The sequence below is a fragment of the Toxorhynchites rutilus genome, chromosome 3 (assembly GCF_029784135.1).
Source record: "Toxorhynchites rutilus septentrionalis strain SRP chromosome 3, ASM2978413v1, whole genome shotgun sequence".
NCBI classification, from domain to species: Eukaryota; Metazoa; Arthropoda; class Insecta; order Diptera; family Culicidae; genus Toxorhynchites; species Toxorhynchites rutilus.
In genome coordinates, this window is record NC_073746.1 from 273,145,409 (window position 1) to 273,151,408 (window position 6,000).

The window sequence follows — 6,000 nt, forward strand, 5'->3', positions numbered from 1 at the left end:
CTTTGCAGTTCATTCGCCTCTAAATCGAATTTCCGGGTGACCTTCCTTTTAAGTCACCGTCACCGTTCAGTCCGGCTGCAGAAAAGAAATACCATGTGGACAGAAAAAAGCACGATTCTAGACACCACCCCTCCCCCCTCCTTTCCGTGAACAAGTGTGGACATTTTCTAAACCCCTCCCCCTGTTGTCCACGTGGACATTTGTTCATTTTTTTTTGAATAAAAATCGGAAAAGTAATTGGACTGCGCGTGAATTCCCTTTTCGGTTTTTTCTATTTTCTATGCTATGTTTTCACATTGATAAAAAAGATTATTGATAGTAGCGGTTATATTACGTTATATTCACGTTATATCTAAGCATCACTTGTGAATCTTTTCTCAGACATTTTGCAGCATAAACTGACGTAAACTGGCTGAGCTGCTCTCTTTTTGGGAGAAAAACAAACAATTAATTCAAGGGCTTCGATAGTTACTTGAAATCATCGAAGAAAAGCTGAAGTGAAACAAGACCTCAGTGGTTTAAAAAAATATATATGGATATCACGCTGTGCAAGATTTCAAAATGTTGTGTGGTGTTATGTAGTCCTTCGCGCAACTTGAAAAGTCCATCATCGCAGAACTTCTGTTTTTTGCCGAGGGAGAAGTTCCTCAGTACAGTTATCAAACGACATCAAGGCTAAATTCTGCAAGACCATGTATAAACACCACGAGGATAGTGAGGATTTAATAAATGTTTATAACGCGGAACTAAATGAAATAAATTCTTCGTCGGTTTTCCCTAAAAATACATTTTAAAATGTTTTTTATTTTTTATTTGGCATAATTCTGTATGTATCTAAAACTCTCAATCTAAGATATTACTCATCTTTTTTTCGGGAAAGAATTGCACAGTATACTTTTGCATAGGTCTGAAAATTGAGAAATAGTCTTATTCAGAAAATTACTAGTAAGCTATACCAGTGATCACGAGCTCAAAATATGGATAAGCAGAATATATACACTCTACTACAAGTATGCAATTATTACTTCGTACTTAAATCTAACGCAATAGTCTTATCAGGTGAAAAATCCGCAATACAGATTCCAATACAGATTTTCTATATTCTCTACAGATTTTTAGTTCGGAAATACAGATTTCAATGTGGCAACATTATTAGCATTATTCTGGTTGAACAGCACGCCTATCATGATGGCTAACCGCTGAATCGGTGATTTTGATTCGTTTAGTTGCGAACTGTGCTTGTTGGAATCTATCGACTAGTTGCTTGGTAGGAACTCATAATTCAGAATTTCTTTCCAAAGAAGCTCAACGATATGAAAAATATGGATTTTCGTCCGGGAAGCACAACCTTTTTATTGATACTTTTCTCGGAAATGCAGAATAAATTTAATTTATTGTTAAATACAAAAAAACATAAAAAAATATCTCGTCCTTAGTCCCGAGACCATGTCAAAACACAAAATAAAAACAAATCACAAATAACCAAGTTGCTATCAAAATGTCGTGGATGCGAAGTTGGAATCCATAACTTCAAACATTCCTTTGCGATTACATCACACGCATTATGGGAAATGGTGCGCCAGCCACTCAGGAATTTTTCGAATGCATCGAAAAGTTTGTGGGAAAAGTGGGCGAATTACATCCTTGAGCTACTGGGAGAGGTGCATTCAAAATTAATGACGGAAGCTCCATCGGATGAATATCTCCACCTTTGTTGAACTGTGGCTCTCTCGGAAGGTAACCAAATTCAAGCAACACGTCATGATCTACAAGTGGCTAATAATATTCACGAGAATATTTCATTGGGCCTGATTCTTGAATACACTTCACGGTGGAAACGAAATAAACGGCACGCCATTGAACTACGTTTTACGAGTTAGTGAAGTGTCGAAGATAGTAATGAGTTTTCAGGTAGTATCACCAAGAGCGTTTTGCATGGACCGGAAGAGATGATAATCACTTGGAGCCAGGTCCGAACTATACGGTGGGTGCAATAGGACATCCCATTCGAGCTCCCGCAGCTTCTGGCGGGTCATCAAAGATGTGTGAAGCCGAGTTGTCCTGGTGGAAAACAACACCATTCCTATTGATCATTTCTGGCCGCTTCTGGTCAATCGCCTGCTTCAAACGGTCAAGCTGCTCACAGTAGAGAACCGAGTTGAGGGTCTGGCCATAGTTGAGCAGCTCATAGTGGATGATTCCCTTCCAATCCCACCAAATACACAGCAAAACCTTCCTGGCCGTCAATCCGGGCTTGGCGGTGGTTTGGGCCGGCTCACCACGCTTCGACCACGACTTTTTTCGCTTTAGGTTGTCGTACGTGATCCACTATATATTAAAAACGAATCGAAAACGTAAAATATGGCGAATTTCTTGCTTGGTGAACTCCATCTTTGACGCGCTATAACTTGAGACTGAAAAGGACAATCAGAACGACACTTGTAGCACAGATTGCCGTCTTTAAATAGCCGCATAGTATGACCCGATGCGATAAGTACAACACAAGATATGTTTAAGTGTTGCCATATATTGACAATATACGACAAATTTCAAGCTACATAGAAACAAATGGAATTATCACAGTTCAGTTTTTGTGAAAGAACTGGGCGATATTCACTCAATCAACGGTATATCAAGCCAATTATCATTTCTAAACTCATTAAATTTAGTTCAATGAAATGCGCTATATAACAACCACTGTCAATGTGTTGACAACCAATCTGGCAACCATGCATGGATATACCCGACAACCAAAGCAACCACCGCTATAAAAGGATGATACCAGTTCTTTTCGATCTAGGGGCTGTCCACATACGACGTGGACAGAAAAAGCATGATTTTAGACACCCCCCTCCCCCTCCGTGGACAAGCGTGAACATTTATTATACCCCTCCTCCTGTTGTCCACGTGGACATTCCTACAGTTTGTGAAAAAAATAAATTAAGAAAATTCAATTTTTTCGCTCAATTTTTATTTCAAGTTTGATTCTACTTTGTATTCCATGTTTTTGACGTAGGACTACGTCTTTCATTTCTATACCGGGGTGTAAAATCAAAGTTTCGAAAACGAAAGCGTTACGCCGGAGACCGAAATTTTGAGCGTTAATAGCTCCTAAACAACTGAACGAAATGGTATGATAAACACTTCATTCGAAAGATAAAATGTCTACGCGTTCTATACTTGTTACTTTTTGATCCAAAAACTTGTTTCAATAGTCTTAAAATTGCTTTCAAAACAGGCTATTGAAATCACCAATCGGTATATAAGCGAGCGCCGCTCGGAAATCCACTCAGTTCTAATTGAACAGCGATTGGAGCATGTTGTCGCTGTTGTGGTGAAGCTCTTCGTTTATCATGAAAGCGCGGATAAACGGTGTCACCAAGAGCCTGTTTGTGCACCCTAGGCCCACCCAGAAGGGAATTCATCAGGAGGAGAGTGATGCCACAAACGGCTCCCCGGGAAGACATCGCTACACACACATACACGCGAGGAATTCTTTTCGTTTGGATGCCATTCAGCATCGAGAAAGTTCCGGAAAGATCTAATCATTTTTGGAAAATAATCTGCCAGTTCCTCTGGGAATTTAAAAATACATTCATGTGAAAGAGTTTATTTGAATGTTTTCTATCCATGTAACACTGTGACCAAATACATTTGGTTTTGTGATTTTTCAATCAATCGCAATTAACAGGATAGCTTCTGAAGATTATTCTTCCCCATCAGTAGGATATTTCCGTATTCAATATTGTATGCGCCCGCAATCGATTATTGCTCAGTCGCCGAAAGTTCCGAGTTCAGAGAGTTCATTCCCCTCTAGTTTGCCTTCCAAATTGCCATCGTAAACCACACCTTCTCTCGATTCAATCACACACAAAAAGCATACTTAAGCGATATTCTGGTGGTGAGACACATTCATTTTTCGTGAGGACATCGACAAGACAACATCGTTGCCTAACGTGCTGGAGGAGGTGGACGGCGAAGGATCGACACATACACGCGCAGAATTCTTTCCGTTTGGATGCCATTCAGCATCGAGAAAGTTCCGGAAAGATCTAATCATTTCTTGAAAATAATCTGCCAGTTCCTCTGGGAATTTAAAAATACATTCATGTGAAAGAGTTTATTTGAATGTTTTCTATCCATGTAACACTGTGACCAAATATTTTTCAATCAAGTACTATTAACAGGAGGTTATCGAGTTAGTATTAACCACTGGTGGGCTTTCAGTATCGAGGAAAATGTGGAAATATCTAATCGTTGCTGGAAAATAATCTGTCAGTTCCCCTGGAATTGAAAATTACATTCAAGCGAAAGAGTTTATTTTAATGTTTTCTATCCATAAAATATCCATATAATACATTTGGGTTTGTGATTTGTCAATCAAGTACAGTTAGCAGGTTAGCTTCTGAAGATTATTCTTCAGAACAAGGTTTTTCGTATCCTATATTGGATGCATAAAACCTTGTGCCTCCAACGTAACGCTCTCGTTTTCGAAGTCCCCCAAATATTCATTTATTCATTCATTCAGAATGGATTCAGATTCAACTTCAAACAAATGATCTCTAAATCAACGATAGTCCTACGTCACCCTTGCGGTTATACCATAGATATAACCCACTTCCTGTTTTTTATTCATATTATCCATATTATATTTATATGGATTCACTGGTCCTGGACCAGTTAAAAAGCAGAATTTCGTAAGCAATCGACGCCATATTCAAATGGAATGAATTGAAGGCGATGGAATTGTATGCCGTGAAGAACGTGATTGTGGTGCTCGAAGATTTTTTTTTTATCCCATTTATTTATTTATTTATTAGGCTCATTAGCATTTTTAGCTGTAACAGAGCCGGGCTTCAATCGTGTACATGTACATATGTTTATGTTTCTATAACTGTAAATTACACAGTAGTTATTAGTAGCCATTTAGGCGTTAAGTTTTCTGTTCCATTACATTATGGTAAATTACACAGTAGTAGCCATTTCGGCGTAAAGGTATTCTTTCTGTTCTTCCATTGTTCAGCAGAGCGGACAGCGGAGACAGTTTATATTGATCATTGTTGGGTTATTTATAGAACAGCAGCCCGATGTTTCTTGCAGAGCAGAGCAGTTGTATGGATGAATCGATCTAATTTCGACCGTGGATCGATTTCCATCGCTGATGATGTTTGCGTGGACGTAGTTATTCTATAACAACACAAAGATGGTCAATTGAGGGCCCTGAGTTTGAACTCACGACCGATCGCTTAGTAAGCGAACGCGTAACCAAGTGGCTACGAAGACCCCCATGCTCGAAGATTACTGTCGTAACAAAACCTCAGAGCTCCATAGAGAGATAGTGGGTTCTCGTCAAATGGATCTTGGAGAAGACGCAAAAAACGACAGTTGATGAAGGAGGTCGTTACACAAATCAGCAGTCTAATTTCCCATCTAAACAAAAATTGTTTTACAGAGACCATAGCATTTTCAATCTTGACGTGCGGGATAATTTCAAATATTCGATAATTGTGCGATGCAACTGTCGAACATAATCCCTTATTGTTTCGATGATCTATTATACAAAACTATTTCCTACTCTACATGACCCATCAGGATTTCAATGAACTCGTTTTGCATCTCTAGAGAGAGATTAGATACTTGTGATATTTGATATTTTGTGGTTTGTCTTCCATTTTTCCAAACATCGGATACGTTCTTTTAATCTACACTACGTACACTAAGCCATTGCAAATATGGAAGATTTTTTTGTTCGTTTCAATTTTCGGAAAACCTGTAGAGATTTCGAAAAATAGAAACAAAGCAGTTTTGTCATCAAAAGCGCAAGCTGAATCGAAACCCGCACTGAGGTCGTGATTATCAATACTGCAAAGATTCCAACATTTTTTGTGTCTTTGGGAGTCTTTGTCCTGACGGAATCCATGGGCCTCTACCAGGATTGGACAATCTTTAGAAAAAGATCGATCTTGACGGATCGATTTTCTAAACGGCGTGGGGAACGAT